General features: G+C 32.6%; 1 protein-coding gene across 2 annotated transcripts in view; it reads left to right on the top strand.

Annotated features, from left to right (window-relative positions):
- LOC147079635 (aquaporin-like) overlaps positions 1–26,852 on the top strand; it is a 156,181-nt gene that overhangs the window by 104,176 nt on the left and 25,153 nt on the right. The window lies entirely within an intron of this gene.

Genomic DNA, 26,852 nt, shown 5'->3' on the forward strand with positions numbered 1-26,852 from the left:
TATAGTTAACCGTTTAGAAGATGGCTTTATAGCCCGAATCAGCTGTCAACGCAAATGAATCAATTAAAGTAGAATTAACAACGATAACTATGTTTCAAAACAATTAATTATTAGTGCTATTATATAATAATTTAAATTTGTGTGTTTATAATATAATATGACGATTATCTAAGCCTTCTCGAAGCTTTTAGCCGTCTCTCAGATCTAAACTCGCCTCGTCTGCCGCACAGCCTTAAATCAAACCTTCTAGGAACGTCGCTCCGATGTTGTATATATATGAAGACCGCGCACATAGAGATCTAATGACAGTCTCGTGTAACCTCTCGAAACGTATTTATATTTGGAAGCGGTGACCGGCGAGCCGATATAGGAATGACCAATTCGTAGGTGTGGGTATGCGTTCTGACGGCTTCGACTCGCAGCCCGAGACGCATGTGATTTGTTGCTAGCAGCACTAGTGCGGAGCTCCATTTGGCAAAGCGTGTTTTGTGAATAACGATGACGTCACACCGAAGTATTCGACACGTTGCAGACGAGACGAGTTTTGATATGCGGGCCGGCTTAAAATCTAAAAAATACGTCGATGACGTCATAAACAACATTGTGATGGTGAATGTTCACTGAGGTTAATGAAATCGATTCCAAAGTATTGAACAATCAATACTTTTTTGACATCCCTAGTTGCGATTCGGTAACTTATATTGAAACATTGAAGGCTGTTTGCTTATATAATGATAATTGCGATTTTATTGTATTTATTTAGCACTTGAAGAATAAGTAAGATTTTTTTAATATTCGCACTACCTACCGCATATAGGTACACAATCCAAAGTAAACACTCCAGTCAAATCAACGATAAATTCAATAGAAGAAGTTTTATAATCAAAATAACAATCAAATTCAATTAATACCTATGTCGTAAAAGTTTTATATGAAATGACTATCATCATCATCGATCCACTGTTGGATGAAGGCCTCACCATAGCTCTCCACACTCTTATCGGTCCCTAGTTCTTTGCCGCTACATACATCCACCGAAATTTATGTTTACGTCTATTCAGCGGGTTATAGGGCGTCTGGGCTTGTGGGCGAGTGCTTTTTTTGTACCATTGTATGATGGCATTTGCGCTATTTTACTTGCTTAGCGACCTCTATCACATCGCGTCCGCTTTTTTACCCAATGATTTATTTTATGATCTTTACGCGTTATTCCTAACATGCACCTTTCATTGCCACGTTGCGCTAATCGTAATTTTTTAATTTCTCTTACATTGAGAGTCCATGTTTCACATGCTTACGTGAGCATTGGTAGCACGCTATAATATAATATATTATACCAATTAATTATTCCGATGTTGTCGCGACTAAAGTCGAGAGGACGACCGTCTCAAAACGTGTCGGATTTAAACCCCGTAACTGAGTGATAATCCCACGATAGCCAAGCGGCTAACGCCTATGGACCTAATAGGTTGAACAAGTGACTAACAATCGATTTCAACACTCTGTGGAGGCCCATATGATTTTTTTAGGACTGGACATGGTGAAAACAACAAAACTGAGTCAAATTCACAACTTATTTATTTAGTGTATAGTCAAAAAATCGTGTGGCCGATGGCATATTTTAAGCCAGCATTTCTTTTTGTATTACCAGAGCTATAAAATTCTTACTATCGATATATAGATTTTTAAAATACTTTTAACTAACCCCATTACTTACTGTATTTTTAACACTATTTCATCATTCGTGCGGGCCTACAAATCTAGCATAATATTCTAATAAATAATACTTAAATATATTAAAGAGATATTATTGGTTTATCTTTATTTCTTTTTAAACTTATGTGGTCCATTTTTTTTTTTTTTGACTTTTTGACCATTTCTTTTCATCGGAAAATTTCGGTCGAGATCCTTTTATAACTTTTCTTGTGCCAATGTTTTTTCGCCAACGAATTTCATAGATTAAGTTTCGGTGTGAGAAAGAGTTGAGCGCTCAAAATAAAGAGATGCCTAATATTTTTTCTCTGAGTAATTTTCGAGTTTCCTTTTTAGATCAAGATCGGGATTTTTTTTTTCCGTTTAAAATTTCCTTTGTTATTTTTTCCTAGTAACACTTTCACGAATTCTCGGGATTCGAAATTCGCATTTTCTGGTTATTTCTCGAGAATTCTCGCTCATGTGGTGCCCAGTGGTTTCCAAACTTTATGTTACTACGCCTCCCCTTTTAAAAAATCTAATCTTGGCGCCTCCCTCCCCTTTATTTTATTTATAATAATAGACATCTTTTTAAATAGTTAAAAATGTACAAATACAAAAATGAAAAAAAATTATAAAAATAAACAAGGTTATAATTTAAATTAATTTGTTTTTCATGCGATCAATGTGTGTGTTTGTTAGTACAGAGTGCTTTTTTTCTACTAAACGAGATCGATATTTGGATTTCATTGCAGCTAATGCAGAAAATCCCGTTTCGCATACAAATATGATGTTATGAATGTTTGCAGTACTTTACTTTCAACTTGCATTGGTTTTCTTTACAAATTATTATATTATTCTTTTAGAAAATTGATCTAGGGTTTTTGTGTCAATGAATTATCGCATGATAATTCTACCAATTTTTCCTCTAAAGTAGTGTTTCCTAAATTATACACAGGAGTTATCATTTAAGTATATCATCATATAGATAACACATCAAATTGCAACGCACAACCACATATTTAAACTATTTAATAGCCCTTAAATAAAGTAGGTGACTAGCAGGCGACTTTTTTTTACTATTATAAAATTATATTATAAAATTAGTCTCCACTTCAGACAGGTTTGCAAACAACCTTTTATGGGTTGTTTTTTTTATGTAGTTTATAACTGGCAGCCGTTTTATAAATTATGCATTTGCAAACTGCAAACCTGTGGCTACATTAATAAATTGTGTTAAACATTTCACGCCTTCAGTTATCAGGAAATCGCTGGTTTAGCCTATGAACTGTCAGTGATAAGTACCTATGTAGATACATATGTGTGCACTCTCCAAAAAATCAATTTACTTTTTAAGAGTTTCATATCATAATATCACAATGCAAGATCGCTCAGCAATTATTTACATAATAGATATGATGTTGTCGAATGTCTTAAAAAATATAAGTACAACAATTGATTGGGCGATTTGTACCTATGACATGTACACCGAAAAGAAATCTAGACTAGTCAGATTCAATTTCATCACACTACTTTCGCCGTCAACATTAATTAGTTCAACATACATTGGTATCTTGAATGCTCTGACCATCAAACGTTTCGAAATGTATGCCACTGATGCATCATACTTTTGAAACACAACAATACTCTACTTCGAGAAATCTTTTTGTAAAGCAAGCGTCTAATTAATAAAACGTATTTATTTTGAAAAACCGCTATATTTCCGTGAATTCCAACTTCTTCATGCTCGATTTATTTACGTATCGGGTTTTTCGCTAAATAGCTTTCCCACTTAATACGCCTTTATTTCATGCACACCAATGTAATTGCGGAAGACCAGTATGGATTTACATGGATTGATTTACCAGAAAGGCGGGAGACATAGTCGCCATTCTGCAATCAATGCTGTGATCTGTCGATCTTTGATTTTGTCGAGAGATCCGTCAAGACAAGAGCCTCTCGGCGTTTGTCGACAAGATGCTAAGCGGACTGGTGGTATTACGATGATTCCATGGAGGCAAGGGATATGTATGGTCTTGGATACCACTGTGGTAGATATACTCACGGCACCCCAGCTGAATAAATCAGTTGAATTGTCATGTTCAGCAGCTTTTCTAGCTGAGTCTACCAAAGGTAAAAAAATACGACTGTCTTTCACCAAATTATATAGTTTGTTACATTCGGACTATTCTGCTATGAAGTCGGTAGTCACTTGACTGATAACTGAAAATGACTACTTGAGATAGCGAATAAGCATATTAATCCAAAGAGGTAATGCAGTCAGTGTTTTGGGTACAATGGAGGTATCCAGGGGGGAGAAAATATTTTATATACTAGGGAAAACCTATAATCCCAAAATTTTTATAAATATTAGTTTATAATATAATATGTAGGTACTTATATCATTCTCAGTATTATTTTATTTTATTCTTTTATTGTTTATCTAAATAATAATTCCCCGTATAAGTCTCTATGAAATCTATGATTATAATAAAAGAATACAGTTGAAATAAATGTCCTTTAGGATTTTTCGATTAGTGAACAAACATTCTGTTTTCTGTTTTAGCAAAAAAAAGATTTCATGGAAAGTATTTAATAGCGCATGCAACTAGGGAATCCAATCCCGAGCCATAATTCTGATCCCGGGATTTCGGGATTACAATTTGACAATCCCGGGATCCCGGGACTGGTCCCGGGATTGGCATTTTTTCCATTGTTAATATAAAATTTTTATATTTACAAATAACATTGATAAAATCGCTCAAAAATAAATCTAGTATAATTTATACTATTTAAGACATTTATTGTTAATATTGTATACGTTCAATCTTGGAAATACACAAGTTTAACGGAGTAAATAATATTGTAATTTAAATAATAATGTGAATTTAATAGGAGATTGCTATTTCTGATAGTAAAAACTTAATGAATGTATTAGCGAGATTTAAAATAGTAAAGCAAATAATCATGGCGTACTTATGGCCTATACTTCATAAATCTAATAAGTCAGACAAATATGAAACTGCCGTAAAACGTATGATTTCATGGTGGAATTACTTTGTTAAAAGTGCGAAGCATTGTTTTTTCCAATCTTTCCATTTTTAATAATCTATGTGGAAAAATAAAATGAATCGGCAACCTACACATGGGTATAAATCAAACTTCATTCAAACTCAGTTTATTTCTAATGTAGCTATTTTTTATTATAAGTATTTTTTCTGTTATATTTTCGCTTTTATTTTATTTTCCATAAAAATTGATAAAAAAAATCAATCCCGAAATCCTGGGATTATCTTAATCAATCCCGGGATTCATAGGTATCGAAAATAGCTCGGGATCCCGGGATTGGAATCCCTACATGCAACGAATAGTCCTACGGAAGCTCATTAAAGCCATAGTCTTGGCATACAATTTCGTAAAAATTAAGCTAACGATGGAAAGTTTTTTGGAAGATGTGTATTCATAGTTTTGGAATAGATGTTGCTTCCGAGAAATACCAGCAATGTTTATTTAAGTGGACAAAACTGGTACTGCTTATTATTCGTTTATTTATGGTGTTTTATTTTAATTGATAAAAAAAACATAAGTAAATAAATCATAGTCTGTTTATTTATACATGTCTAGTGAGCTTGGAGGCTTAAACTGCATTCATGTTCTAATCGAAAACATGGAGTTAAGATTACACATCTTAATAGGCAGTATTATTTGCAAACAGATTTGAAAACCTTCTTAAAAAATACTTAAAATCTCCCCGATTTATACTATTTCCAGACGTGTTCTGTTTTCGTTCCAGGGAAATAATGTCAATCAATATTAGTCCTAATATTTTTGTTTGGTTGTATAGTTAAAGTGTTAATATCCGGGGTTTTTTTACACTTTTATTTTTATTTTCTGTAGGGGTTTTAAACATGGCGCTATATCCGGATGGTTATTGATGGGGGGTTTTATTCAAAATTTTCCTATAACCATGTGTATATACGTATATATCGTAGACCACCCTCCACGTAACCTTGCAATTTGGAAAAGATTTTTTTTGAATTATTTTATTAGTGCGTATTACACACAAATCTTGTCACTGTGTACAATCGCAAAGTTACGTGGAGGATACTATACGTACAATATAAACAAGTATGTCAGATTTGTAAATTGTTTACAAAATCGTGGTTAATATCATTTTCCCTCTTTGACAGAATAGTGATTGATTTATTTGAACGTTTAATATATTATATACATGCCTGCCACTAAATGTTTATATAGCGCAGTTTGTCAATAACACAAGAAATCAACAAAATTATCACTCAAAACAAACGCAACAGACTACATTGTTGGTACTAATTTCAGCGCTAGAAATGGAAAATTTTACGAACCGGAGCGCCAAGAGCCTGAAAATATTAACATAGTTATGCGATTTTATGTATATTTTATAAAAATGAGTGTGTTAGATGTTTTGTTATATGGTATATCTAGCTCAGATTGTCAAATTATTTTTTCCACGAGACGGAGCGATAATTTTGGGGATTTCATGAACCGGAACGGCGCTCCAGTGCGTTCCGGTCGATTTAGAGTCCTGACTAATTTAAAATTTAACCACTCAAAAATAACGTACTTGCAAAAACTCATCACGGAGTTAGGCGGTCGCTTTGTCAGAAAGCACCAAAATCATCATATGCATATTTTCTATCATCAGACTGTAAAAAATCAAAGCATAAGAATATCCTGGTGACATTAGTAGTATTGTATTCATAGCAAGAGTAACAAAAGGGGTCCTTCAAATTTTGTCAACGCCTCGGGGCTGTACGAAATCTAAAACCGCCAATGAATGAATGTTTCACCATGTTTAGTTAACAATATATTTTTTTGTAGGGACCTACCAAAATGATAATTTTAAATCATTGTAAAAAATCATTGATAAAAAACTTCATGGAAAATTAATGTCTCATTCATTGACAATAAAAAATAATGACAACATAATAAAATTGAAACTACGTTATAATGGTTATTATTGTAATAATTGCGTTATTTTATTATGTGTTATGTGGAACTAGAGTCGTTACACCGAAAGGAAAATTATCCATAACTGGTATCGGTATGAAATCTGATGATGTTTATCCGCGAAGGATTTATTTCAAAAATCGAACAATCAGTATCTCCATTGAAATACAAGTAGATATTAAATGTATACCTACTTCTTTGACGGCTCTATGTGGAACACATTTATTCGATGGTACATAACAAATCCGTCAAGGAAATCAGAGAACACGTTTACATTTTGACTTTCATGTATCATTTTTTATTAAAAATTATGCTTAAATGATACTTCTAACGAATATTAATTTTAACACTGAGGATAGACAAAAATACCCTATAATATCTGCCTTCAACAGCATCCTTTTGTTACGCATTTCAAATTCCGCCCTCTCCGTAAAAAATATTATCGTGTAAATTTTGATTAATCTTTCAGTGAGATCTACAAGATTCTATTTACATAAAGGCACTTTTGTATAATTTTAATTATAACATACGTCAATTAAAATAATTACTACTATCTAATTTTCACAACGTTATGTCATACGTCAAAGTAAGAATACGACTAAATATTTTCTGAAAGACTATGCCTAATTAGTTGGTAAAAATACTTTTACAAAAGTTTTTAAGGTTATACTTCAGTTGAGGCATGGTCTAAAACGATCGTGACTACGCGACGCCCAGATTGTGCAAACGACGCGTGATGGACAGAACATAATTTGTCATTTAACGTTATGTTTATTGTTATTTAAGTAATAATAATAATATATTCATTGACATGTTTTGTTTTTCGAGTAAATAGTAACGTTTTTAGTCATCTTTACACGATTTGAGAATTAATTCCTCCGACGCCATCACTAAACAAATTGACGTGCTCACAGGTTGGCTATCGCTCTCCGACTGGCAACGCTTGCAAAATTACGTCCCACCTATTGCTGAAAATTATTTGCCGTTTCACTGAAGTATGCTCTTAACGACGTGAGGGATGCATATTGTATGAGATTTACCAAATGGAAAAGTAACGACTGTTTGGCTCAAACATTATAATATGCATTGTGATGGATTTAGGTTTTGTACTATTCCATTTGAGTTGTTTTTCGCGATCCGGGTTTCGCCGTTCAGCATCATCAGGCACTATGTGCACTCACTAGGGTTTTGACGATGCATTATTAGGGGTTTGACGATATGTACGCCTATTGATTGTATTATTAGTGATAGGGGTTTTTTTACAAACACTTCAACTATTCATAATTATTTGTTTGTTATATTTTTTATTGTGATCCTTGACTTAATAGGTATGTGATAAAGTTTTCAACTACTTTATTGTATTAATTTATTATATAAGTTAATTTTATTCCTTGTTAGTGTGTTTTACCTTTTGGTGAGTGTATATAGTGCCTGAAGATGCCGAACGGCGAAACCCGGGTCGCGATAAACGACTCAAATGGCATAGTACAAAACTTAAATTGTAACTCCATCAAGTACCGTCGATAGTATTAATATTATAATATGCATTTGAGTTACATTAAAGACGTTATTTTTCGACAAGCTGTGTTAAGAATTATGGGATATTGCAACTAGGATTTATTTTCATTCACTCCAAACGTGACTGCGCCCGTTATATCGAGTTATACTGCGGCATAATGAACATTAGGTGTCCCTCAAAGTTGTGCTGATAGTAATCCTGGAAGCACTACCCAAAATATTGATAGGCGTGGAAGAGTGATTCCTATACTGATTTAATTTACTACTATGAAGCCTCGACTAGTAGAGACCTTAAGATGCCGAAAAATGTTTAAAAGCTGTGAACATTTTTCTCGTAGATTTTTTGTGTTAATTTATAATATATACGAGATTGGTAACATTATAATGTAGATAGATAAGTATACCCGGGAATGGGACAACTGGACGCCAGGACAATTGGACGCCGCACTGTCGTAGACACGTAAACAGAACGTAGATGATGAATTTTTAATCAGTTTCTATCTACTACTTCGTAGTTTAAATTCATCTTACTCTTAATATAATGTTTTTTTTATATTGCGGATTGAGAATTAACATGCCTAAGGCCTTATATAAAAATAAAAAATCTTTTTTCGTAGGGACTTACGTCTATATACTACATATGGACAATTAAATCATTATTTACGAGTGCATATTTAAATTCTCACCAACTATTATATTAAATCATAATATAATAATTTAAATATAAATAATAATATTAAATATATTTTTTAAAGGTACGTATAAGTACCTAACGTCTATTTGTTTTCGAATTGCGTGGCGTCCAGTATTCCCGGTGCCAAATCGTCCCAGACCCGTATACCCACGTATTTAGACGGCGGTACAAAAAACTTTCAACAATTTTCTTGTTATATATTATTGATAATATCTGGAACGATTCGCTGTAAACAAAAAAAAAACTCATTTTTTGAAAAAGAAATTCAAGGTTTAGTTTACGTTATGTAAGAATATTGCAACGAACAGTTTTCCGTTAGCACGTTCATATATACCGGAAAACCACAAACCTATATTAAATTATAAGAATGTTTTTGTTTTAACAATATTCTCGTTTAATTTGTAAGGCACCTGTATAAACTAATTAATATCAGTAAAGAATGGCACTTAAATACACAACCGTTGCAATTTTGCCGCCATGATTTTGATGCAATCACAATGTCTAACAATATGCAACTGACGTGTTATTTCAAATTCCTATAATATTAGCGGCCATTTTTTGTAATTTTAAATCAATAAGTTAACAAGAGGTGCTAGCCTTGTTGTTTCATAGAAGGCATCAGGTTCAACAAGCACTCTTGCACTTGATTAATACATAATGCAGCACTATTAAATAGTTTAACGCTTTCGCTGCTGAATAGATAATGAGATTTTAATTGCTCCCTTTAAAATGCACGTTAATTACATCGATCGGCCGCCTGGTCATTACGCACCGTGTGCGTCTTCCGCGTCCAAAGTATTAACTAATATATTTGCCACTAATTGAAGAGATATTTGTACTAACCCCTACATGACCCCCACATCCTGAAGCGGGCCCCCAGGCTAGGATGTTTGGAGACCCCCCTACCTATCGTTAAGGGTTAAATTAGTGTGACGCACTGCAGTAGCGTTATCCAAATGGTGTATTTTAGCGATTTTTTAAAAAATATTATTAATATGTACGAGTACCTACATCCATTGTAATGATGGAGTTGTCGAGTATCGGCACACAGTAAAAAATTGCATCGTACAACCAAATAGTTTTAATTATTAATAACAAAAGAAATTACCGCGACTTTTTTTTTACTATTAGGGCAAATTTGTCATCTATGTTTATCTCACTTATCTAGCTGGCTCGCCACGCCGGGCCCTTCTTGATCCCGGGCCCCCAGGATAGAGCCCTATCAGCCCCCCCCTTGTGGGGGCCATGATCCCCTATATTCTTCTTTTTGGTACTACATTCCAGGACATGATTTGCCCTCTTCTACAAGTATCTTCCACTGACCTCCACTTTCCCGGCCTTTCCAGCATATTTCAATCGTCCTAGATATAGGTAGGGATTGGAAAAGGCATGCCGGTATTTCAAAACCAATATACCAGTATTTTTCGATACCGAAACATCGGTTTTAAAAATCAGACAGGAAATAAAATGTCATAAATAATACAAAAGGCTTAACACGACTGTATTTATTTATCGGATTACGCAATGTATGGTTTACTTCCGTTGCCTGTCGTCGTCGTTGGTGACCAGCAATGATACGCAATATATTATATTTTTGGTAGATACATCTGTTTTTTTTCTTCAATTATTTTACAAATACCGGTATTAATACGGGTATTTAATAGGAAATACCGAAGCGCCAGTATTGATAATTTAATTCGGTATTGCAATCCCTAGATATAGTCAACCCAACTCTTCCACAGTATGGCTTTAGGCCGTTTCCGCTGGGGTTCCTGATATTCAGCATCATGTCGTTTGGAATTCATTCAATATGTTTAAAAGTTACCAACACCTGTGCTAAGACCTGTCACATTTACAAGTGAGTATCTTTGCTCGTGACCTTACATTTAAAACTGCACAGATAAGGAAACTTCATACATCTAGTAGGTATAATATGTTTCTGCATACAGTAGCATTAGAAAGATCAGACCTTCAATTAACATTATTGTGTTAATATCCGCGTGTTTGATACGTAGGTATATAATAAAATAATTAATACAAGAACAATTATTAATGATCAGCGTCAGTTTTTAGATAGATACGTGGAAGCCCCAGGCATTAAATGACAACATTAAACAATCGTTAATAAATAAACCGAGTTTTAGTTTCTAAATAATATGTAGTTTATTTAGCAATATATAAATTCATAATAATATTATGTAAGTATTGTGTAGGCTGTTAAGATCCGACATAAATAGTGCACACTAAAGTTTGTCAGTAAAACTAACTTACGTTTTATACAAACACAATACTTACATAATATTATTATGAATTTATATATTGCTGAACTACATATTATTTAGAAACTAAAACTCGGTTGATTTTATCAACGATTGTTTATTGTGTGTACCTATTTACGTATCTGATTCATGTATTTTTTGGAATTATTCTTTACAGTCGCTATATGTAGTAATTAAATGGAGATAACTAGAATCAGATTGACTCCAGATGATTATACTTCGTACAACCAACAGGTCACGGTGCAAACAGAATCTGACGTATTATGCTTATGTGGCGAATCGCAGGATGCTAGACACATCCTCTGGAAATGTCGAAAGGGTAGAGATACTTAAGTCTGTCCAACCTTTAGTTGGGCTTTATATGGAAAATTATATGACTTTTATATATTTCCGATATCGTGTGACGAGATAGGTGTCTTGTTTCGGGCTAGAGAGTAATAATACTGTTATTTCTGACTTCAAAGATAACCGACACAGTAAACGACTTGTATAATACACTTGAAATTTGGGATATAGACTTAGTTTCTATAAAAGGCATTATGCATGTAGGTAATTGACATTTTTTTTCGTATATGCAAGTTGGTAGGTACGTATACTTTTATTTAGCATGAGATAGCGCAGTTCCTTCGGACTATGACCCGTACATAATGTGTTCGAATTTGAATACAATACTTTATTTTGGCCTTCAATACTACAAGTGCACTATTTGTATAATAATTATAATTATAACCGCGAAATTAATTGTTGAGTTAACAATAGATTTTTCTATTAGAAAGGTAAATGAACTTTAGTCCATTGATGAAAACAAATCAATTTAATTGTGACTAAATCCACCAGATATATAAATGCGTTATTATTTTATCTCTTTCTCTCTCTATATATTTCTCTTTTAACACTACAATATCCCAGAGTCCAATGAGAATAGTGTAGTAGTAATAGCAATGTATTAGAATCGAAGACACAATCATATTAACACTCAGGCTTTGAAAAACTACATAACGAATCCGATGCCTTCCACATTGAATTTCAATAACCATCATCTACTGAATGAAGACCTCTCCAAGCTAATTCCATTACTCTTAGTCAGCGCTCGAAATGGAATATTTTACGAACCGTGGCGCTCAATATTTTATGAAAATGTTAACATAGTTATCTAATTGCATGTGTATTTTATAAAAATAAGTGTTTTATGCCGTGTCTACATTGGAAACCTCGTTAAATTTCGATTAAAATAATTTTTGGTCAAACAAATTTTGATAATTATCGTGAAATTTAACCAGTGTGGACAAACTTTTAGATTTTTACGATAAATGACAAATCTAGCTCACTGTCAAATTAATATGTTCACGAGACGGAGCGATAATTTTGGTGATTTTACGAACCGCGACGGCGCTCCGGTGCGTTCCAGTCCATTTCAAGCCCTGCTCTTAGTCATGTGCTTTGCTTTACCAGTCGAAAAATTACATGAATACCAATCATAAAAACAAAGTTGATTAGCCTATGATTATCACACAGTTTTCTAAATCCTGGAACAAACTATACACTGTCACTATTATTAATATATGCAAACTTAGGTCAAAGTCAAGTTCTGTGTGATTAATATCTTTGAGAAGGGAATATCAATACGTCCTATGTTTCTTTAAAATTTTGTTATTGTCTGTATAAGACAGCCATCAAATCATATACTGTATATCAGAATGTTGAATTAAGTGATATCTGATGATCTATAATTATTTATTTTGAATATATTGCCTGCGTCAACGAATTACGGTGTCTTGGATTCAGGGCTCGAAATGGATCGGAGCGCACCGGAGAGCCGTTCCGGTTGATGAAATCCCCAAAACTATCACTCCGTCTCGGTGAAAAAAATAATTTGACCATCTCAGCTAGATAGGTCATATAAGAAGAAAAAAATAACAAACTTCTTGATATAAAATATACATAAAAACTACCTACGTTAAAGTTTTCGGAAAATCATTGAGCGCTCCGGTTCGTAAAATTTTCCACTTCGAGCGCTGCTCGGATCTCTATCGAATCTCTGATGTCTGTAGTTGAAAATCTCTGCTTTATGTAGGTATGTAGTTAATACGTAATTTCAAAGTGAAACTAACTGAAGGAAAGTTCATAGGTAATATAATTATGCATTTCGATCAAGAGTAGAGGTATTTATTAACCCCGTTCATATGTCTACCCCAACTTCCCTAATTAAAAGATGAAGCGAGTGACTAATTAAACGTTCGCGTCTCGTTCAAATATTATGATCAAACTTAACAATATTACTTGTTAGCGTACTGATCGATTATAAAACAAATAAATCGCGTTGTTAATAATAAAATTATAATCATTGTCTTACTTACAAGGACCTGAATTTTTTTGTTTTAATAAAAAAAACTAGGTCTTTTACTGCACGGCTTATATTAGATCACCGACATTAATAAATATTTAAATTTAATGTTAATTTTTGTGGGGTACATGAGATGCGTGGAATTCAAAATTAAAAAAACTCGTTTAATTATCAATAACATATTTAATTTAACAAGTTAGTAAGTATGTACATGATGGAATTTGTGGTAAAATAAATCAATTTAATTATCCCAGTCAGGCTGGAAAAAAAATAATTACTCTGCACTATGTATTTCAACTCTACCGCAGAATCATACATACGTAGATATAGTCAGATTATAATATAATGTATTGTAATACTAGTTATTCAGGCGCGTACACAGTATAATACTATGGGGGGATCCATTTCGAAAAAAATATTCATATTATTTTTTTAAGCTGTGGGAGGGGACAGCGTCAACAAAATCTAACACTAATTTCCACATTTACCACGCGAATCCTAACATTTTTCCGGATATTATAGACACTCCGACTTTGATTTTAGCCTCGGACGCCTGACCTGTAGCTTTAACTACGCGTGCTCACTTATGAGTTACTGCGAGCTGTCGCATCCACAAGTTATTATCGAATGCGCGTGGAGTAACGGTTATAATTATTATTAGGATCGTTGGCGTCCGTTTGTGTCGTCTGCGTTGTCTTATCTTTTAGGTATGCTTTAATATATATAAAATATTAAATCATATATTGAATAGATTACTACATTAATTCATGTGTACCACGCGTCTTCCAATGACATGCAGTATAATGCCGAGAGGAATGGGTCCAACCCTTGGTCACGGTCTACAGTCATGAGATCCCGACGATTAAGAAGATTAAAAATATTCCTATATTATTTTCGTTACTGGAGGGGGGGGGGGGGGCGAAACCCCTCTCTCCTTTTGATCGCGCCTGTAGTTATTAATTATTTTTATGAGATTGGAAATATAATTATTATTATAATAGTATTTGCCTTCAGAAATCACGTTTATTAGTTTACCTTCTCGTCTTTGTTTGTGTTGCTATTTGCAATCGACACGGTCAGATGTGTATCTTATCTCTCTGGCAAAACAATAACAATCATTTTAGATCAACTGTCGTATCCTCCTAAAGGTCTCTACAATCGGTGGCGAGTTTCTTTGACGCAAATGATGCAATCGATTGGACAGAAGATTTAAAAGGAATCTCGAAAAAGTTAACACTAGTTATGCAATTATTAAATTTATACCAAAATCTTAAAACTGAGGCAACCAATTGAGGCATAATAGAATCCTTGGAAGTAACATAATAGGGACCCATAAGATAGCCACTATCAGATTATCTACTAATATTATTATATGTCATCAGTGTCATCACTATCACCTTCAATAATAATAATAATTATTTTTAGTTACAGGATGTGATTGTAGGAAAAATATATATTGATATTTTGACTATGTAGGTACCTATATTGGTTGATAGTTGGTATTAATGGTTTTTATTTATTTTTATAAAATCTCAACTCAAAATCAGTCAGTATCTCAGGCCTCCGAGTACATAATCCCGCTACTGTTTATTCATGACACTGACAATAATTTCAATTCTCAAATGGGGAGACAAATGTGACGCAAAAACGTGTTTTCTCATTTTCAATTGAATTATTTGTTGTTATTTCGGCTGCTTTAAGTTCTACAATAGGGACAAAGATCTTTTCATAAAATTATGTAAAAAAACTTTTTTTATGTGTCATAAAAAAGATTAACCCTTTCTGGGATTAATTATTAATTTTATTGTATATGTGAATGTCTAGAAGGTCTACTTATTAAACTGTTTAAATTTCATTAACCATTGCCAAATTCTGTAACTAAATAAAAATATTTTATTATTTTCTTCAAACATTAACGTATTTAAATTGAAAGAAGAATTTCTGAAAAATTTCAAACCCCATTATCTTAGAAGGTTTTTTAGCTGTTTCCGGACTATGGTAACTGGTAAGGACATATTCTCCGTATACAGTAACTAACAATATTTTAGCCGTATGCCCTCTAAGATTGGATCTCAACGGTTGCCAGTGTTTAAAAAATTTATAATCAAAAATATTCACATTTCCTGGTATACCTACCTAATTAAACGTTGAAATGTTTTAGTGTGCCTGATAGAACTTGAAAAAAATGACTTTAAAATGATTGGGGTTTATATTGGGATTTTTTGCTCTCCATTTTTTGCGCAATCTATGCATTGTTACGATAAGTTTATAAATATTTAATATGGTAATACCCACTAGTTGATATGTGCCCATGTCATAGTACCCAATGTTTAATAGCACCCTCCATCTTAAATTGAATACATAAGACACACTAATTGTATATTCCACCTGTTTTTTTTATTTATCGTTAATAATAAACCTTGCCATAATAATATAATTTATAAAGTATATGATGGAATATACCAGTATGTATTACTGACCTGATCTTTATCATTGAATTAATATTAATAATCATGCTTATTGGCCATAAATATGACTGTCAAACTTTAAGTTTAACGTACCCAGAGTCAATATTCGTCCTCACATCTTTTCTTCTACACATTCAAACATATATATCCACAATGGAACTGTTTTGTTCTCTTGCCTCTTTAAAATAAGGTTGCTCCAAATTTTACCACTCATTGTAACTGGACAACCGTATTTTTTTTCTTGTGTTGCTTATCTTCTCTTCGTATATACTTTTTTTTATATATTTTTTAGTTTATTTTATTTTTCAATCTCTTATAACTACCTAGGTTCCCACCACCACCCGTCATGTATGTACAGAATCATTTATGATAGCTTTCTCCAATTTTTTCATAATTGTATTTAACATTTTATTTAATTTTGTCCTGTTAATTATCACTTAGTCTTTTATTTTGTATCTCATATTGTACATACTTATTTTTCTGTGATTGACCTAACTAAATATTCCATATACAGCAGCGATTTTGACACAGGTGACGCAATAAATTCGTCAGAATATTTCAAAGGAGGCCTCGAAACATACCAATCATACAATTAACAAATTATAATAAGGCCTAGTAATAAGAGGAGTGACAAATAAAATACACTGAAAAACATAAACTAGTTGCGAAGAATTTTCTCCCAACTAGAGCAGGGCTGGGAATAATTTAAATAAAAAAATTAAATTTAAAATAATAAAATTTGAATATACATAAATTGCACCATCGAGAAGAAATCTGCAAATTTGACAACACTCTTGATTCGGACAAATTCGAAGAACTTAAAGATTCTGCTAGAAGATATTGGTTATTTTTGATCAACTGACATAATATGTGAACAAACATTTTCAATTATGAATATCAATAAAAACTCTCTACGATCAAGGATCATTGACGAACATTTACAAGCAGTTTTAAGAATCTCAACTACAAAATTAACGCCTGCAATTTGTTGAAAAATGTAAAACAGCGTTCTTCTTATTTAATTGTTGGCTATTAGAGAATCATTTATTTTTTTATGTTGAAATTCCCTTTTCAAGATAATATTTAATAATGTAGATATGTCTAAAAATAGTATTTTACTTGCAGCCCGCATTTTATATTCCTAATGTGGCGCTTTATCTAAAACGTTTGCCTAGGCCTGATCTAGAGCGATCCTGCGCTGATATTGTAGATTCGGTTGCTTCTCTGATGGTCACTTCATCTGGAAGCGCATACCCTCTCAACTTCTTCCCTTTAACGCAGGAGACCACTCTTTGCTCCAGGCCGCTCGGCCATCTCTTCTTACCACGTAATAGTTGGCACATTGTAATTTACACTTTAGCACGCAACTCGATATTACACTTTGGCCGGTACTACTAGGTATTCAAATTTCGAACAGATCTACGAGATTAATATTATTTAATCCTGGGATTAAATTTAAAAAAAGAATTATTGCACAATTTTAATTAACGTCTAATACCGAGATAATATAAAATTAACAGAAATAATTACAAGATAAAAAGAACTTTTTATATACTCACCACTTTTTAAATTTTCTGTTGAATCATATAAACTTGACAATTCTATGTATTAATATTTTTTTTTTATTGTACTTGATAGAAATACTGAATAAATATAGAATATTGAAATGTCATTTTGACATAACAGTAACGCACGTATATATTAATAATTTAGTTGCTAGGACCCCCTTAGCAACCAACAACAATAACTTTCCATACAAAACAGATTTAACTGAAAATTAATTCAATTCTGCTTAAAAATGGCTAAAAGTATTAAAAGAATGCATTGTCGTCGTGTTCTGATATATTCTAAAAGTTTCAAATGTTTAGCTAGTCGGGAAGTTAGTTAAAAATCTTCAATCGTCCAATACAAATCTTGGACAAACAAAAAAAAAATGTACTGGACACACAACAAAAAATTTGTACTGGACAAACAAGAATACGAGCTAATAAAAACGTGGTAATAAAATACATTTAGCTGCACTTTATTGATTTAACATTAATTATAATAATATAATGCTTTATGATTAATTGTGCATAATCACGTTGCAAAGGCCAGGATATGAAGTATATTTTTACATTTATATATTAACCGCTTTCTATTACAATATTCAGGACAATATTCGTGAGATTGGTAAAATTATTGCTCCGGAAAAAATATTTTGACCGTCTGAGGTTAAATAGGCCATATAATATAAAATCTAACACACCTATTTTTATAAAATACACATCAAATTTGGTAACTATGTAAACATCTTCAGAAAATTGTCGAGCGCTCCGGTTCGAAACTTTTCCATTTCGCTGACAATATTTTCATTATTACCAAGTTGAAAAAGTTTTTGTCTAATTCATATAAACTAAAACGGAAATAATATTATAGTATTAATATTTATATATTTATTTATTTATTAGAAGAAAGTATTATGGCATCACAGTTATTGACCAATGCAAAAATATTATTATTATAAAAAGTCGTACAAATTTTATAATATAAAAAATCTTGCCGTCAATTTTTGCCTTAAATTAGGGTAAAATAACAATATCATTTATACTGACAATGTGTACGTATAACCAGTGTTGCCAACTATTTGTTATTCACAAAAATATGCCAGATAGGGGAAGAAAACAAGCTAGATGGCAGAATAAAATGCTAGATTTTTCAAAATTGAAAAAGTGTCTAGGAACTAGCATTTAAATAAAAATGTGTTCAAATATAAACAACATTTTTACAAGAACAACTAATAGAATAGGTCATACAATTTAAAATTAACGCAAGTAACAAATTTAGACGTCATTCTGTATGTAACATTTAGTGTATTAATAGTTATAATAATATGTAGGTGTATTAGGTATATTATATTTTTGTCATTATTAATCTGTCTGCAACGCAGTGCAAGTTACTCACTGACGCGGACACATTCTCACTGAGCGCATCGAGCATCGACAAGAATGTTGACAGGTGGCGCTGCCACATGATGTTTTTTCCTAATTAGATACATTTACGTAAGACCAGCATGTTAATTTTCAAGCAAATTTGGTGTAATATTCTAGCTTTATTATGAGAAGTTTTTAACTGTTTGCATTGTGGAAAAACGCTAGATTTAACGCCATACGCCAGATGGATTTTTTTTCCTACGAAACTGCATACTTCTAACCATAGCCCCCACATCCTGAAGCGGGCCCCCAGGCTAAGATGTTTGGCGGGCCCCTTATCTATCGCTAAGGGTATAGGCAGTGGACGCGCTGAAGTAGCGTTTTCCAAATAGTGTACGTCGTAAAATTAATGTGTATTTTAAGCGATTTTCTGTATTTTTAATATGTACATCCATTGATATACAGTTAAAATTGTTTTGTACAACCAAATATTTTTAATTATTAACATCATTGTAGTAAAATAGCGCGATTTTTTTTACTATTAAAGCAAATTTGTGATCTATGTTTATCTCACTTACCTGGTCGACTCGCCACCCCGGGCCCGCAGGCTAGAGCCCTGTCAGCCCCCCCTTGTGGGGGCCATGCTCCTAACCCTGCCTATAACGGTATTATCTAATTGGTATTATTATACGAAATACTAGTGTGTTTATCCTTATTTTATTTTCTTGCACTTGTATCAAAAAAATTGTAATGTCGATATCAAAAGATAAAGGAATGTTTTAAATAAAGTTTAAATTATTTTAGTATGTTTAAAAAATATTAGTATGATATAAAAAATTCTAACACTGATAAATCGATGTATAGGTATAATTAAATTTTGTGACGTAATATTAATTTATACAATATGTAATTACTAAAAATACAGATTGTAATTTAATGGAATGTGTATTAAGTTATAATTAAAAATTAAAATAAACAGCAACCTATGTACCTAATTATTTTATATGATTGAATAATTTACCAATAATACAGGTAGGTATTGGTGTGTAGTTAAATTTGTCATGTCATAACAATACGCGTTGAATATATTATTTACTGTAATGTTTAATATTAATAATCAACACCTGTCCAGCGTCAAATTAAATTGTACGTAGGTATGCAATGTTGGTTTTTTTCCGACCAATTAATTAAAATCTCCCCAATACTAATAAAATTTATTCAAAATTATTTAGTGTTTATTTACATGATTGGGCATTACAACTTACAAGCTCAATACATTATAATATGATAATATGACATGAAAAATAAATAAACCAATGACAACAGTGAGGTGAATTATATAATAAGTAATATTCTCCGACCATGTCCGATCCTAATAAGATCATATATTATGGGCCTCCACAGAGTGGAGGTTTGTATTTAATACATATTTTGTTCTTACGAGAAATTGATGTCAGCCACTAAAATTGTCTTGTTCAACCTATTAGGTCCATTATCTGACTCATACACAAATTGAAAAACAATTTGTGTACTTTTGCCAGACCCACGATGCTATTATAGCTATACTATAATACAGCGTTCGAAATGGAAAAGTTTACGAACCGGAGCGCTCAACAGTTTTGTGAAGATATTTACATGGTTATCAAATTTTATGTGTATTTCATAAAAATAAGTGTGTTAGATTTTCTATTATATGGCTTATCTAGCTCAGACGGTCAAATTATTTTTTCCACGAGACGGAGCGATAATTTTACCGATCCCACGAACAGGAACGGCGCTCCGGTGCGTTTCGGTCCATTTTGAGCCCTGCTATAATATACCGACGCTTAAGCTACGCAGCCATCGTGAGTGTAATAAAATAAGCTAATAAGTAGGTAATATAAATGTGTAATATATAGATACAATCATAAGTACACGGAAGTACAGCTCACACGTTAAAGATTTATAAAATAACGTCTAGCACGCTTACGTGAAATCGCGTTTTTTTACGAATTCTTGGTGCTCGGCCGTAGTGGTTTGGCGGGCGCGGCGCGGCGGCGTCTTGCGAAACTCAAACGTATAACCGTGTGTATTATGCCCCAAAAAAGACACTGTCTACGAACATTTCACACACGGTTATACGTTTGAGTTTCGCAAGACGCTACTGCGCCGCGCCCGCCAAACCACTACGGCTGAGCACTTCACGTAACGTCTTACGAATTATGCTCTTTTTGTGTATCAGTCGTGCAGCGTGTAGGTATAACTTCCCCGGAGCTTAAATGAACTAGGGCAGAGGTTTTCAAAGTTTTTCGTGTCGTAGAGCCCTTTGTGTCTAAAGATTTCACTTAGCCTTAAAAATACCAAATAATTTTATTAGTTGGAGTCCGTTATTTCCCAAATCTTTTATGTTCTGAATTAAACTAGTCACATTTAGGCCGCCAGTTTTAATTATATTCAAAATGCCAACAAATATTATTTTAGTCTCACATTGTTTGCCTATTTTACACTACACATGCAAATATTTTTTTTAATTCGAATATACACGGACACAGATCGATTCCCTCTCGAAATCTAGTCTTAACAGTTGAGGTGTCTGGAAACAAATCGGCACTTTTTAAAAATTGATAAAAACAAAAATGGAATTGTTCACCAGCTGCCACCAGAATATTGCTGTTTTTGTTTCTATCGATTTTTAAAAACTTCCGCTTTTGTTTCCAGACACCTCAGTTGTATTAAGGTTCAAATAGACTATATGACGATCGGGCACATATATGCTAAGAGCGATTTAGTGTCTATGATCATATCTATGCCATTCCGACATATTATACATACATATTGTATGACAGCTATGACATCGTATTTACACTCTGTGACACCCTGTGACACAGGACGCCAACATAAGAAACGGGTTTTTCGGCATTTATATGACCGATCGTCATAGAGTCTATTTAAGTCATTAATTTTTTAATTACCGATCCTCAAGCGACGCATGACTTCATAGCCACACGGAAACTTAACTAAATGTCGTCATAAATAAATAAATTATATCTTGAATCCAAGTGAACTTTTACATAAGTACTTAATATTATTTTCCTAAAAGTATTTTTGAAACCAGTTAGTAGCGTGAAATGGGTGCTGTTAATTTTTTTTTATCGTGAAATTGGTGCAACAGTTCGATCTATCAGCGCGATGCATACTGTCTTTCCAAGGAATAAGGCAGAAAATTTGTTAAATTAAGTTATAAGTGCCATCCGTTAGGTAATGTTGAAAGCAACATATTCTGTTCACTTAAAATCAGTAATATCACTAAAATACTGTTAAAATCCTAATAAAAATGGACATCTGCTACAATGATACACATTTCTTAGCAAAAAGGCAGTCATTGCACCTATTTATTGCAGTTGCTGCTTGTTTAATACTTTGTATTTTACCATCCTACTAAATATCACCGTTTTTTTATTAATTCACGGTACTAAAATTTGAAGAAAAAAAACACATTACGTCATTTATCTCGAAAGTGTGTGAGAGTCAGTTACTGCCTTCTTCCTTGGAAAGGCAGTATAAAGATTGTCTGCGTGGGTTTTTTTTAAACATCCTGCTGTCATAGGGTGCCGCGACGCAAAATTTTGAATATCACTGAACTAGGGGAAGTCTTTAACCATTACTAGATTAACACAGGCTGATGATGATGACCATAGTGGCATACTAAATACTAACAAAAATGACTAATAAATGTTGAGTAAGGTTAATTAAAATGATTTGTCATTCTATTATTAGTGATATGTACTTGCCATCAATTTGTCAGCAATTTTTCATATTATTTGCAGATGTTTCTCTTTTTATCTTATTTGTGTCTTCATCACATTTTCAATAATGGGACGTGACATATTGTGTACAATACTTTGGAATATATTATCTTTTTGGACTTTAGATATCTAAAAAAGATATCATTTACTTTAAGATATATTTGTATGTACCCACTGCTTGTATGAACGTTCTCTCGTAGTCCTGCTATTCATGAGATAGCCGAGTAAAGTCTAAAAGCCGAAGAGGGGAAACCAGTAAATCGGTTTTCTTAGGATAAGTTAGAAACAAGATTCAAGTAAATATAAAAAATAATATGCAGTGATGTAGTGGCGGTAGGTAAGCAAGAGCCACATTACAATATTACATAATAGTATTTATTTAATTCTTAATTTAATATTTTTTATTAAACGAACAATTTAAGAATATAATATTCTTTTATTGAACATACATAATTTAAATACACTTCTGAGAACCATATAACCAATAGAAAAAACCTTTTTGAAAAAAATACGACACCCAGCAGAATGAGAACCTGCGTCTCTCGGGAATCGCACCCATGTGCATTTACCACTATCCTATAGATATCTCATCTAATTGGGACGAATTTTAACTAATTGTTTTTACAATTGTCTCTGACGCGTTATCTAAATTGCGATACTAATTGGCAATCGGCTTTTGTGTTTTAAATCAAAGTATTTATAATTACCTTAATTATTACAAACCGGGATTGAAGAAAAAAATATTTTTTTATTGATTATATATTTCTCAAAGTATTTTCAAATAATATTTATTAATTTTCAATAAACATTGTTGTTAATTGTGAAAGTAAAACTAAAAAACCACTGTTACTTTGATTCTTTTCGGAATAACTATGAAGAAACGCTCTCGATTTCGAAATTGGACGGGGGAAAAAAATTGAAAGGCATTCATAAAACTAATCTAGAATGTAATATTATTTATTTCGAGAATCTAAAAAAATAGATAAATCACAATAAAATATAAATTATTTTTGTGGTATAACTTTGTTGATATTTTGCAGGGGGGCAATGATTTGAAGTTTCGCCACTGAAATATGACATAATCCTTATCATTGTAACATACTATATTACTTATATGAACTTAAAATAATTCATTGATGTGTTACACGCTCTTATCCGAATTTTATATTGACCTCTCTTATCATCACTTTCGATAATGTTCAGTTATCGACACATTATAATAAACATTACTGCGATAAAAAAATATGTGAACTTTTCATTTGATATCATAATAATATAAACGACGTCATTGGTAAGCAGGCCTATATTGTAATAAAATAATGAATTTAAAATAAACTGTAATGGTGTAAATCTTATCCATTTGGGAGTATGTATCCGTTCCTGAAAAATAACGTAATATAAAAGAATTTTAGCCGTACATAATTTGGAACACTTTTGAAATATTACTAATAAAAAAGCTATTTTTGAAAAATAGCTGCATCCACCTAGGGACGGTTTTACCAATACTCGTAGGAGCAGGGACGCGTGCTGACAAGGGGCCCCAAATTAAAAAAAAAAAAGCCAATTCTTTGGTAAAAATGCTTGAAAAACATGAAATATTATTCTTTCAATATTATAGAAACGTTTATTTTAGAGACAGAACGTTGTAAGTAAATCGCTTTAGTCAAAAATGCCATAGTATTAGCTTTAGAATTAGTATTATCTCCCAAACATGTATTGTCGAATTACGAAAAGATTTTTAGATTGTTTAGAAAGATGCACTCATAGATAATCTCAAATATATACACGTGGACTTCGGTGTTTTTTTTTAAGGAAACACAAATATATTATGGAAACAGTTACTGCATACTATTAACATGATCCTTTATGAATGAGCTTCATCTGTGATACACGCATAAAAGTTATGAAATTTAAGTAGAAAAAGAAATCAATTAAATCGTGATATCAATATGATGTAGAATTGGAGTATACTAGAAACCACCTATTATGTACATCTAAACTACCGCAAAATAGAAATAGAAAATTGTCTGTGATCAACCGTTCAAGGAATCACTGTGTATAACAACATACCTACTGAATTGTTTATTCTTATAGCATGACACTGTCGTGCTTCATTGTCATCAGTCGTGGTCGATCGCCTAGCTACTTCTACTCTGTCTTTAGTTCTTCGCTGCCACGTACATCCACCAAATTTTATGATTTCGTCGGTCCAGCGGGTTTTACGGGATCTTTGTGGTCGTTTAATGCCCCTTGGGTACCACTGTATTACGGCATTAGTTATCCAACGGCTGTTCTCTCGCCGGGCGTCAAGTCCTGCTCATTACACACGTTGGTCGAACACGTGACACTTGTAACAGAATGCGAGGTTCCTTTTGAAGATACTATTCAGATCCACTCCATGTCGATTTGGTTCTAAGAGCAATTTTGATTCGATGTGCTTCATTTTCCATATAATATTATTTTGTTTCCTCCACCATACAAGTGCAGGAATGGTGAATAGTGTTTTTTTTTTTATTTTTAATTATAAAATATATATCAAAGAAAAAAAACCTGTTTATTACAAACGACTGTAGGTAGGTAATTGGATTTTTATAATATCAGCGGCGTTCATTTTATTTGATTACATTTATTAAAAAAAAACAGATATAATAGTGCCCATGCATGTAAGTTACCTAGCTAAACATAAAGTCATTTTGTAGACCAAACATTTAAACATTTTTGTCGAGGTGTGCACGCTGCACATATTATGTAAGTGTAGCTATAGTATATTTCTTTACCAACGTAATACATAATAATATATTACTCTGCTAATGCAAACAAATAGTCTGCAAACTTACACATTATCAAGAGCAGAAACCAAATTCCTAATTCAAAACTATTATTTTTATATTCACTTATTTTATACTAGTCAAAAAAAAAAAACAAAAAAAAATCGCATCCACTGTCACTTGCATACCATCCACTCATTTTACACAAGATTAAAAAAAATCGGTGTGTACTTATGTACGCGCGTTAGAAGTAATACTTATTTGGCGTAACAAAACAAAAAAAAACTTATGATAACTTAGATTCTTCGACAAGCTCTTAAGTATCTTGTTAAATAACACACTCAAGAAAAGGACCGCTTATTGGAACGCCGTTGGTTTATTTCTATACACTTTAACTTACGAGTATATTACTAAATTATATAATTATTTATCGTTGTTTTTTTTAAGTAACAACTGCCACTATGACGTTTAATAGTTTGTTTACGTAAGGAATTGCAAATGGCCGACAATAATAAATTTGCTGCCTAGGCAAGAGAACAATTTTAAACTATAATATTATACTGTATAATCGTGACGATTGGAGTATTATACCGTGGCGTAATGGTAGCGCGTTCGGCTGATAACCGAACAATCGGTGGTTCGAATCCAATCGAGTGCGTTTATTTTTGTGTGAAAAAATAAATTATGTGTTACATGTCACACGCCAAAAATACACTCTGATCTGATTTTCCAAACGCGCCTAGAGAAGTATAACTTCAAAAAGATAAAATTTTCCACCTTCTGTCACTTTGCATACATACTAGGTAGATTGACACATTATTATCTTTGTTCAGTTTTTTTATCAAAAATTTGCCATGCAACAAAAATGCACGTGGAGTGGGCAAGCTAAACTTTATTACTTAACTAATTTATGAATTAATACCCGTTAATATATAATAAATTTAATAATTAATAATATAATACCGAAAATTATTTGCCGTTTCACTGAAGTATCGTCTTAAGGACATATGCACAATACGAAGAATTGACAGGGTGATAAAACTTGAAGAATTAATTCGACTGGTACACAACTGAGACATACACCAATTGCAATGGCCATGGCCCCCACAAAGGGGGGGCTGACAGGGCTCTAACCTGGGGGGCCGGGCTCAAGAAGGGCCCGGCGTGGCGAGTTGACCAGATAAATGATATAAATACACGTCACAAATTCTCTCTGATAGCAAAAAAAGTCGCCTGCGGCCCTATTTACCTTCCATATTGTTATTATTTAAAATTATGTGTTTGTACGATACAATTTTTATTTGTGTATCGATACTCGACAACTCCATAATTCAAACGGATGTATTAAAATTTTAAAACAATCACTAAAAATATACACATTGATTTTACCGCGTAAACCA

This window comes from Rhyacophila brunnea, unplaced genomic scaffold, assembly GCF_057557595.1.
Source record: "Rhyacophila brunnea isolate RB1 unplaced genomic scaffold, BYU_Rbru_1.0 scaffold_1, whole genome shotgun sequence".
Taxonomy (NCBI): Eukaryota; Metazoa; Arthropoda; class Insecta; order Trichoptera; family Rhyacophilidae; genus Rhyacophila; species Rhyacophila brunnea.